This window comes from Engraulis encrasicolus, chromosome 4, assembly GCF_034702125.1.
Source record: "Engraulis encrasicolus isolate BLACKSEA-1 chromosome 4, IST_EnEncr_1.0, whole genome shotgun sequence".
NCBI classification, from domain to species: domain Eukaryota; kingdom Metazoa; phylum Chordata; class Actinopteri; order Clupeiformes; family Engraulidae; genus Engraulis; species Engraulis encrasicolus.
In genome coordinates this window covers 42,230,367-42,243,161 of record NC_085860.1, presented here as the reverse complement: position 1 = coordinate 42,243,161, position 12,795 = coordinate 42,230,367, and positions in this window count along the sequence as shown.

The following is a 12,795-nucleotide window of genomic DNA, read 5'->3' as shown; positions in this document are numbered from 1 at the left end:
GATGAAGGTAGCCTAGAAATCTAGACGCCCCTAGAGGCCACAAATTGGGGTTTAGCTCGCTAGGCTCGGATGAAGGAGTGATGAGTGTGTGAAAACCGAAAACTGCAAAATTGTGTTCTGAGAACTGCCTTTCTTTACATTGTTTTGGAAGTGTTAGGGGGACTTGAGTGGGTGTCAATATTAAATCTATGGTGAATTCGTATAAATAGCCTATCTTGGTACACTGCTTGATGACACCATGACTTTCAAAGCCCACATTGAAAATCTTGTTAGAAACTTAAACTGAAACTGGACTCTTTATTTAGAAATAAAATTTGCTCAACAACAAGATATATCATTACCACATTTGCAGGGCATGATATACATGACACACTTAAGCAATGAGAAATAAAAAGAATGAATGAAATTGAGGTGAAATGTGCGTTCGCTGTGATCGTATATGTAGTGATCAAATATGTCATAAAATTAGCAGACATTTGCATAAATGAATGATAGGTAATGAAGCTGATATTAAATTAGATATGTCATGTAGGTAATTCATGCTAATGTAATGGAATAACTACCTGTATACAATTAGAAGTATGTGATATAAGGAAGGAACAAAGATGAGACTTATATCAGTGATTTTTGGTCAGACATACCTGTCAGAAAACCGTTGCCATGGCAATGGCAAAAATGATCAACCTAATCTGTTGGTATTGGTACTAAATTGTAGCCAACTACATTTTAGGAAAAGTCGTATAGCTTAAGCATAGCTTAAGCATAGCTTAAGTCGTTATACGACATCAAAGTTGGTGCTAGGGTTAAATCATCTTCAGACCACTGTAAATTTGACATTGTATTCTTGTCATTTTTATTACTTTTTTTTAAGTTACAGTATTTTGAGTATGGGGTTGGAGGGTTTGGCCTGGGGGATTGGGAAGTATGATTGGAGAGACTGTCTGTTTCTAAGCTGGGGAAATTGACTGTGTTTTTGGGAGGGTAGGGGGATATGGCCTGAGGGATAGGCACTTTGGCTAGGGGGGGCTCCTGTATCTAAGCAGTGGAACTTTACTGTGTTTTGGGAGGGTAGGGAGTGTGTGTTGGTATCTAAGCTACGGAACTTTACTGTGTTTTGTTTGCACTTCCTGTGCTGTTGAGTCGTCTGGCTGCAGTGCTGTCAACGTGCTCTGCTGTCCCTCATGGACCGTGCACTGCCCCCACACACACACACACACACACACACACACACACACACACACACACACACACACACACACACACACACACACACACACACACACACACACACACACACACACACCCACACACACACACACACACACACACACACACACACACACACACACACACACACACAAAACACTCAACCCCACACGTCACACACACACACACACACACACAGACACGGCCCAACACCCCACCCCACTCTACCCCATTCTACACGCTGTCTTCCAAAGACAGAGCCCCCATTTCCTCCCCTAAATTCCTCCGTGCTGTGCTGTACTTCTGAGAAGGCCGCCCCAACATCCAACAATGGCTGCCTGTCAGCAGCTAACCCCGGCCCCCTTGTCTGCAAAACGTAGCACTCACTTCAGCTATGCAGCGTGTCACTCCAGGTTTCATGCAGACGCTTCAGCAACGCCTGACGCGGGCCACAGAGAGACATCAAACACCCCTCACACAGTGCAGACCCGACCTAGCATTCCTTCCCAAGCACTCCATAACATTCCTATGGACAGCATGAGCCTAGCAGCAGTGGCAGCACCTTGGCGTGTGTGTGTGTGTGTGTGTGTGTGTGTGTGTGTGTGTGTGTGTGTGTGTGTGTGTGTGTGTGTGTGTGTGTGTGTGTGTGGGTGTGGGTGCGTCTGCACGTGTGTAGTGGGCTGGGCTCTGGGAGTTACATAACACACTATCCTCAGCCAAGGGGTCTCAAATCATACACAGACTGCCGCAGTGTTCCGCAGCACTTAGGAAACAACAGTGTGTGTGTGTGTGTGTGTGTGTGTGTGTGTGTGTGTGTGTGTGTGTGTGTGTGTGTGTGTGTGTGTGTGTGTGTGTGTGTGTGTGTGTGTGTGTGTGTGTGTGTTTGTGTGTGTTGGGGTACAGCCCTGATGGAGAGGAAAAGAGAGCAAGCATAAAAGCCCAAAAGCCTCCCCCTCTTCCTGGTTCTCTCTGTCACTATAAATCATGCATCTCCCCCTAACACACATCTAGCCTACTTGGCTCTCTGTCTCTCACTGCAATATAGATCAAACGCCTTCTCCTTTCCCTGACGCACATTCACTTGCTGCTTTCTCAGGCTACGGTTTAAACTGCACAGTCATTTTGAGTTAGACCACCTTGTCCACCATGACAGTTCAAATTTACGATGAAGGGAGGAAAGGAAGAGCTAGAGCAAGGAAGAGCAAGAGCAAGAGCATGTGTGGCCAAGGCTCGCTTGAAAAAGACATCTAACGACAGATTTCCTATTATTCTCAATATCTCAAAACTTAAACCTACTTGTAAAATACAGGTTGAGTACAATCATTTTCAAAATCCTACTATTTTAATAGGCGGTGTTGGTCTGAGCGTTTGGGTGTGCTCTCCTCCCCCATCCTCTTCCATGACTGTGGTACCCTGAGCATGGTACCGTTCCATCGCACTGCTCCCTTTTGGGCACCATTGGGGGCTGCCCCCTTGCAAGGATGAGGCATGAATCCAGTTTTGTTGTGTGCAGTGTGCACTTGCTGTGGAGTGCTGTGATGAGAGCGTTTATATGCAGTTCAGTAGGCCTATCCCGAATATGAGGCATATCCCGGTTATGATCATATTCGGGATAAGGTGTTTATATGAGCACAGAGCATTATATCCCAGTCTACATTCTTGGCCATTATAGAATTCTCTTCAAATGTGTGTAGCCTGGATACCAGCAACATCATTCTATGGGAAGCCCCTGTATTCAGGATAAGGTGTTTACATGCGTCAGTATCCCAACTTCTGTCTGAATAGGCCTACTCCACCTAGCATATCCCGATTTCTCAGTATTCGAATAAGGGCTTATTCAGGATACTGAGGTCGGGAAAAGGTATGCCCAAACGCTAATTTGGGATACTTAATATCCCGATCATATTCAGGATACTGAACTGCATGTAAACACACTCAATGACAATGGGAGTTGGAGTTTCCCAGTTGGGCTTTCGGCTTTCACTTCAACATGAATTCACGACATTGAAAAACGATTACTGGTGGGAGGGGTGGATGAACTGTTGATGTTCGAAATGTGCGCCTCCCATCCCCATTCGCTGGTAACAAGAAACCCGTTCCAAGTTTTCTGTATGACAGAAAATAATGTGAAGGGATGGTAAAACCAGGCTAGGTGAACTACCCAATCTGCTACCATGTGAGTTTTGTCCTCCCTCTCGCCTCTCCTGTCACCTATTCCCTCTCGCCTCTCCTGTCCCCTCCTGTCACCTTTTCCTGATAAGGACATCTGTTTGTGCCGCGGTATAATCGCTACGTAGACGGCCTTAGCATCAGTTAGTCAGGTTTGGAGCAATAGGAATCCAATAATAAGGCAATGGAAATAATGGGCAGCTGTGGTCTGATGTTTTCAGCAGATGGCCTTCACATGACATTAGTGGGTCAAGTTTGCGACTAAGAATCCCCTCATGGCTTAAAGGGTCAAAGGTCAACCTAAACTACAGGAGGTCACAGGTAGGAATGCACTAATGGCCACCTGAGGTCAAACTAGCCACTTAAATCTGATGCTAGTGGGAGGGGGAGGTAACAAATAACTAGCATTCTTAGCTAGCATTCTTGACCACTTGGCCAGTGCTGAGGTGCCCTGGAGGAGCATGTCAAGCCCCATGCCATGTCCTCACCAAGGCCACAAGGCCCACAACTTACGTAGGTATAACACACTCAGAAATCAGCTGTGATTGTTGCACTTCAAATGGGAAGTTTTGAGCTTGTCATACAAAGCATGTAATCAGATCACACATCACAGAATCACACTAATGCAATTGGCAGGACATGATAAAGCATCTCAATTCGGCTCATAATAAGAACTGCATCTACTCTACTCTACTCTACTCTACTCCAAGGGTTCCCAAACTTTACCATGGCAAGGCCCCCCACATACCGGTATATTGCAGCCAAGGCCCACCTTACATGGGTCATGCCACTATTTTTCTTGCATCCCTTTTCACAATCATAGTCTAGGTCTGTTAGTCAGTGCCCCACTGGAATATATAAGGGCGTGTCTTTATTTTCAATGGTTGCACCAAAGAAAATGGAATCTTGTACAAGAACCACAACTCGCTGGTGTGGCCAGGAGTGGCACTGCAGCTATGTTATCACAGCCAAGTAAATAATGAATGGGTGCCAATGGGGCTGTACCCTTCTCATAGAACTATCTGCCCGTGTGATTTTTTCCCTGGAAACAATGGAGTCGCGTTCGATAGATATGAGTAAGTGAAAGCATTTGCCGACACGTTTGCATCTTGTCAAGTGTTACATTCGTGAAAATGACCCTTATTTCAACTATAGCAATGACATAACACGTGACAATCGACTTTACGGCACTACGCCATTTGTTTTGTAGTTTTAAGTCTGACTTCAGATGTCGATGTGTTTAAAGTTATGTTAGGATTGTTGCGGACACCTGTTATTTATTGCATTTAAGGTGGTGGAAAAGCGGCATGTGTACATGGGGTAAAGGAAATGACTGCGCTCATCCTTAAGAATTTGGGCACCTTCAATTAACATGTTGGACGGCGGTGGGGGGTTTTGAGGTGTGTGACCGTAGATGTCTCTGCTAGGATCAGTCAGAGTACGTCTCTCGTCAGCTCTGGTCGTGAATAGTCGCAAAGATTCCTCAGCCAGCAGGTATTAGCCGAATGCTAGCGTGTTGCAGGACAAAACTAACACGTCTTTGGGAGAACAAAGCCATGTCAGGAACCTTTAACTTCACTTCTAATACAACGTTCATGATAAGGTACAGAATGTGCACACATCTTTACAAACCAGAGAACAGAACCGTCACAAATCCCTGCTGAGCCATTTAGCCCAATAGGCTCCCATTCATCTTTTACTTGGCTGCGTTCGCCAACGGGGCTATAATGGGAGCCAATGAGAGACGCCTATCTCATAGCTTAGACAATTTCTGGTTGCACTGATGATGGTCTGACTGTGACCGAAACGTTTGCACTACACTTGGGTAGCACCTTTTTTGTTTTTCTAATGCAATAAAAAGTTCAACATTGCATTCGGCAGAACGGTGTGCGAGTTCCCCTTCATTGCTTCAAGTTAATCCACTGGAACCTACGCACCCACCAGGCATCAAGCTCAAAGGCGCGGTACCTCCATTGAAAGAAGGTCCACTGGAATATGTAATATATAAAATAATAACGTGACAACAATAGAAGTAATGTTCAGAGATTAAATAGATTATTATAATGCAGTTCTTAATGGGAATATTGTTAAGGTTATTTTTGTTTATTTTGGTGTACTTTTTACTGCACAACATTAACTGTCAGTACTCAGAACCTAAACAGGTGTGGCTAAGGGAGGCATGGAACACTGAAGAGTAACTGTCATTTTTTGCTACACTGCTTGCTGTGAGGGCTAATTAGTTAGCTGCTGGGCCTAGTGAGTCAACGAGAACAGGTGTTGCCATTGGGTTCTGACTCTTCAGTGTTCATTAGCAAGTTAGATTATGTTATTTTTACTACAAATGCTGTACATGTGTTCTCAATTTTTGTTTTCCTCTGGCTGCACAACCGTGGCTGCACACAACTCAACCTCTGATTGTTGGAGACCGCTGTAGGTCAAAAAATTAGCCAACGTGGTTGGCTGCCAGTGTCTTGCCCCTCCTCACAACACCGTTTTATAAACATAAAAAACCCATGAATGCTTTGGCCCAAAAGGCAAGCCCACTTTTAACATTTTCTACAAGAATGCAGTCTAGTTAAAATAAAAATTGTGCCATAGCCTAGTTTTCCTGCCAACCTGCCACAGCCCCCCTAGAACCCCTTCACGCCCCCCCCAGGGGTCCCCTGCCCCCAATTTGAAAACCACTGCTCTACTCTACTCTACTTTTTACTCTAGTACACTCTACTCGACTCATCATAGCTCTGCACTGGCTGTGAAGCGGTGACACCTGCTTTATCTTCTTCACATACAATAAATGCTTTATTTCTAGGATCTTCCCACCTTATCTGCGGGAGATACACAGAAACCTGCCACTTGTCAAACTTTAACAATTAACTAGATGACTAGAAAATCACCAGATGGTGAGGCCCCTCTGTCCTCTGAGCTGGTTGGATGTTTTGGTGTCATCATATCTCAGATGCACAGTCAGCACAGAGGAACCTGAACACACAGGGTTTTTTATTTTTTATTTCCTTTGGAATGAAAGAAGTACCTCTATTGCTATACTATCTTTTTACTTCTCCACCAATGTATACATAAGTCCAACAGTATGGATATCTAGCGCTTGTGGTCCCGAAGTGTTTAGGTTCAGAGAGTGATTTGAACAGCGTTTCAGCAACGCATAACAGAAACAGACCTATGATGATTTTGGGTTGTTGAGAAAAAAAAACACAAAGGAAGAAATCCTGACAACAAACCCATCAGACACTCCTGCGTGGCATAAAGGTTCTAAGTTCATGACATTCAGCCACTATCATTCGATCCTAACAACCAATCAAATGGAAGCACTAGGCATGCCTGTACAGTGGCATTAGTCCACATTGATGGAAAGGTTAAAATTTCATGCAACGTCACCTTGGTAGGCCTAATCATATTGTCATCAGGAGAGGAAGAAGCTGAAATGTTTCAATGTTATTTAGCAACGCTAAGACCAACATAGCGATGATGTAATGGTCCAAACTTCATGTTGTACATTCCACTCTGACAGACCCTGATGTCTTACTCTTACTATAGAGCTGGTAGTACAAATCCAAGGACTCCTCTGAATATGTAAATATTGATGTCTTGTATTAGCACCATACGATATTTCGTGTTGAAAATGCAAATATTAATGTGGTGTATTTAGTGTTGTGTGTTATCTACTACTTGTTTAAACATTTTTTTTAAATGTCTTAATATGGTACTCCAAATATAATTCCAATAGTTATACTTAACATCCACCAAAAAAATACATACGTAGTGGTGCATTCCCCACATTCATAAACTTCTATCTAATTTGACAAATGTGCCTAATTTGAAAACAGCAGGTTCTGAAAGAGAGAAACAGTTTATTCAAGTAAATGGCTTAGCAGATAAGATGTCTTCAGGACAGGATCAACTGTTCTAATGAGCAAAAAGTTCAGCCAAGAGGCTGCTCCCAGCATTCAAAGGGACACCTTCATACTGCAGACCGTCACTTGAAAAGAACAGACAAATCAGACAAAATGAGAAATGATCACACTGTACTGTTGAATTATTATTTACTATTTTATTTTTTATTTTACCTTTATCTAATCCAGGGGGGGGGGGAGAGAGAATCACAACAGACAGCACAACAGACAGGACACAGACAAAACAGAAAGGATTGAAATGAATGCAAAGGTAAAAGTAGAGGAATAAAAAAATAGTATACATAAAACAAGGTTGGTAATATAAAACAAGCGCATACAGATTTGAAGGTGTGGTTGAGAAAAAAATACTTCCCTGCACCAATGCAGTTCACAGACATTCATTCATCAATTTACCTTAGTTTTCTTAAATTGAATTTGTGACAGGCCAATTAAATGAGATATAGACATGAAAATGAAGCACATGTCTTAATTACATATATTATCACAGGCCCTTGACATGGACACTTACATGAACATGAAATGTAAGAAGAAGAGGATAGAGGCAAAAAGGTTGCTTGGATGTGCCAAGCTTTACTACATGGGAGTAACCATTTCTGGAGTGGAAGAAATGACTACTGTGTTTGGTGAAAGTAATATCTGGTGAAAAACCACAAATTGTGAACAAACAGCAAGGAATTAATGTGAACACACTTCTTGTCCATATTAAGCTGAATCTTTTTTTAAAATTATTATTATTATTATTATTATTAAACAGTTGTAATGGTGTCCTCCCAAAACCCCTTCGATGAGTATGGGGGAGGGGGATTCAAAAACCCTATGTAACGGAGGCTAACTAGCAGAGTTGCCGTGGAACGTTAGTAAAACCTCCCTCTCAAAGCCTCATACAGTGTCACTTCCGTCAAGACTAGTCTCTTGGTCCAGCGGTATTGTACTGTGACTCCCATAGACATGGTGGCGAGTTCGCGCCCCCAAGTGGGACACAGTACGCAGTAATACATAGGGTTACACTGGTGCCGTGACCCGGATGTGAGTGAGGTCATCATGACATATTACTTCCTGGTACGAGGAAACAAGCACAAGTGGAGGAGGCAAGGTCGCATATTGTAACGCACTCTATAACTAGCAGAGTTGGCGCGGAACGTTAGTAAAACCTCCCTCCCAAAGCGTTATACGGTGTCTATGCCGTTGGACTGGGAGACTTGTCTCTTGGTCCAGCGGTATCGTACTGTTACTCCCATAGACGTGGTGGCGAGTTCGCGGCCCCGAGGGGGGCGCAGCGCGCAGTAATAGGCCTACGTCGGGTTACAGATAACCTAGTACCTTCATGCCATGATGGCAGTAGTGAATATGATTATGCCCCAAGAAAGACACTAGATGTGTTTCTGTCTCCTGTTGCATTTGGGGTTTTTTTTACTCGCAGGTGCATAAATATCATCACCCATTCTCTGCCAACACCTAAGTTTCTGCCAGGATGTTTGGAATCATGTTGGGTAGATTTGCAATGCTTTGAAGCCTGCCCACACAAACAGCCTCAGCCAATCCATAAAGCACATTGCTTTCAATGACAGATTTACACTCCAGATATTAAGGCTGAGTCATATATCGTGTGTGCCAGATGTATTACCTCGCACACAATTCTCTGTATTCATTAAATAAAAACCTGTTTTAGCTATGTGTTACACCCATCAATGAATCAAAACTCACTACAGTGAAGTTCTCAGAAACAAATAAGTTCCCTCGTGGGAATGGTTGGATTTGGACCAATGGTTGGTCCAAATCTTGTGTGTTGCTGACAGTCCTTACTGAGTACAGGAACTGATTACATATTGGAGACCAATACTTTGGAGACCAATAGCCTACCTCAAGATGGACAACTTTTTGGTTGAGTGATGCATTTTGAACAATTCAATAAATATTGTGTGCTTACACAAGACATGCACTGATCACATTTTGGATGCCTCAAATGGTCAAGGTAGCCAGTGGTCATTTCTCTATCAGGGTGAACATTCAATCTATCATGATGAACATTTTAAAACAGGCCCTAGCAAAGTCTGTCTGTGTAAGGTTACATTTATATGGGGACGATGAAAACAGAAGACACGAAAGTAGTATCTTGTCTTTAATTTTTCAATGCCTTTTACACAAGGACAATTGTGAGTGGAAATTACACAATATTTTTCTCTTTAGTCTTTCATTTAGGCTACACGCCAGCCTCGCCGGGGCCTGAAGACGCAAAAATGTGGAGAAAAGTGACGTGAAGGTGTATGGGACATGAACATGTTTTGGATTTTTTTTTTGCCATTTAGATGCCATGTAAATCAAAGGCACTTCTGATAAAATATTATCATCTTCCCTCACAATCGTCCTCGTATAAACGGCCCCAAAATCCATTCACTTGGCGGCCATCTTTGCAACACCTTGGGGCAGCTATTTGGGGCAGATATTTCTCAACTGTGCATGAGTAGTATTTGCTTGTGAGATGACTGGATCAATGACAGCACAGCTCAGTAGGCAATTGGCTCTTTTTACCAGAAAGGTGAGAGATGTGCACACGACATCTGCGTTACTAATCGCCCGAGTGCTTCGGCGCAAGTAGTGTCTCTGGCTGTGTCTCAAATGCTGCACTTGTGCACTTCAGGCACTGTTTTTCAGTGCCTAGGGCGCTCACGCTGAAAATTTCAGTTGAGCCAGTGCACTGAAAGTGCCAGGATGAAGCCCTAACAATGGCGGAAAAATGCAGTGCTTGAATGATGGACACTGCACGCACTAAACGGCGGCCATGTTGACAATGACACGGAGGAAATGTGGCATTCAGTTCAGTAGAAGAGTTTGGTCAACAGTCTCCTAATTCTGTAAGTTATGTTGATGGGACACCAACCTTTTCATGCCAACCAAAGTATTGCATGTGTGATTGTTGTCCTTTGGGGTGAAGGACATGTAAATACAAGCACCAGACGCTGTGCATTGTAAACAGTAACCAACTCATATTTTGGCGAGCTCATGCCATGCTCAGCCGGCACTTCCAGCGAGGGCACAGTGCATAGTGCTCAAATTTTTCCACAAAACTCTGCGCTAAAGACGTCAGTGCACTGTGTGCACTGTGCACTTACTGTCAGTGCACTGACAAAAGTGCGTCATTTGAGACACAGCCTCTGTCCCCAGTTAATGATGTCTGGCAAGCCCCGCCCACCAACAAAAATGTCTGGCAGTGGCCATTCCTCGATCAGGGGACCAACACGATCAATTTGCAACAGGTTCCAAGTGGTAACCTCACCAGCTGATCTAGCCCATTTTTGGGGTGCCAATTTTACTCCCCTCATTGCCACACCCACCAGAGGGAACCCGGCAGATATGCAGTTCCTCTAATTGGGGACCATGCCAGACATCCTACTATCCACAGAAATTGGTAACTTATCAAGCAAGGCTGAGCGCCCTGGGCTCCTGGTCTATTAACTTCAAAAGCTGTGTATATGTATACAAAGGCATGGTGATACGTGGTTTGCAAGTATACTGTATTAGATTGTACAAGTATAGTTTTTTACTGTAGCTTTGTCAAAAACAATAATAATAATAATAATAATAATAATAATAATACTTTCGTTTTATATAGCGCCTTTCAAAACACCCAAGGACGCTTCACAGAGTGTTGTGTTGGAAAGTGTGAGTGTGTGTGCGCGTCAGTGTGTGAGCAATAACAACAACCTATGAGATATGATATGCCACATATCCCGAACCTTCATACAAATGCAAAATCATGAAAGCATGTTTTACTCTGGATCTTACTGGACATATCCACAATTGAACCACATGACCTTTAGACGAGCCTCTGTGTTGCATTGGCCCTGGGCTGATATGAATAGTGAGAATGTCACGAGATGTTATTGTTTACATTCCCTATGTTGGGGCCGCTAACACCCCCCCCATGCCTGCCCCCCCACCCGGCCCAGCTGCAAAGAGCCAAGGACAACACGGTAATTGCAGGTGGCTAGCTGCAACTCATAGATGGGGGATGGGGGATTCACATCTCCAAGGCCTTACAGATCATTTTCTCATGCTCTGTTGCTTCACCAGTCTCTCTCTCTCTCTCTCTCTCTCTCTCTCTCTCTCTCTCTCATCCTCCACCCTCCCTTTCTCTCTCTCTCTGCCTCCAGATGCCTTAATTGCTGGATGGAGATACACGGGCAGGTTAGACAGACACTGGGAGATTAGATGGTTTGTAAACTGCCTCTGTTTCCTGGAAACGTGTGCATGCTTAGAGCCTAGCTGGGAACCAGTGCATGGCTCGAGCATAGCTACAGTGTTGCCATTACAGTTAGCCTGTATAACAGTCACAGTAGTAGACTTTAGTTTCTTAAATCTTAATAAGATCTTAAAGAAGACCTATGTTTGCATGTCAAAAGCTGTAATTAACAATAAAAATGGCACCCCTGAAGCCAAGCCAAAAAAGTTTGCTTCTGAGCAGAACAGTAGGCCAACTGCTGGGCCTCCTTGTGCTGTTGGTCTGCTCTGCGCTAAGGAAAGGCGAGTGCAGCTGTGGTAGAGTAGGCCTAATGACACCGCTACTCTCCAGATGTTCAAGGGTCCCACATTTCATCACCTACTACAGTATATGGCCAGAGGTGATAGCAAAGATTCTCTGTTCTATTGCATTAAGAACGTCTCTGATGATACCTGGTCCACAAGGAAGAAAAAAAATGTCTGAGCAAAACAAGAAAGACAGATAGAAAGAAATAATGGAAGGGAGGATGAAAGAAATAAAGAACAGACGAAATAAAGAAAGAAAGAAAGAAAGAAAGAAAGAAAGAAAGAAAGAAAGAAAGAAAGAAAGAAAGAGAAAAAGGAAAGCAAAGGAAAGCCGGATGCCTAATGAGCAGGAAATGGTCACATAAATTGGCATAATCATTTCCTTGTGGGGCCTAACGGCTGCATTCAGAGGTTAACATGTTTGTTAATATAATGTGTTAAGCAAGCCACTAGTATGGCCTTATCTGTTCACCGCATTATCATAACGTTTATAATGCTTAAATGTACCGGTGTCATCAATGAAACATTTTCAAATGTAACTCAAACCTTCCTTGTTGTGTACGCCAACACTCCCCTGTCACGACTCTCTTATGATCCAATACAAATAACACAAAACGGTCCTTTGAAGGGAATCAAAAAGTAATTGTATGGCGCCACCTAGTGTTTCAAATAGTCTCTGACTTGTTTATCTCATTCTTTCTAAACCAATGCGAAGATCAAGGGGCTTACATCTATGTCTCATTGTTATGTAATCTCGATACACTAAACCCAAAGCCATAAGACATACACAAAACACCACATCAATTTTAAACAGGCAATAGACTGTATTTTGAAATCAATTTTAATGTGCTTAATTTTTGTATGGGTCTATGATGAATCAGTAAAAAAAAAAAAAAAAAACACACACACACATAAAAAACAATTCCCACCATTATCTTCTCATGATGCTGTGAAAACGGTAAATTGT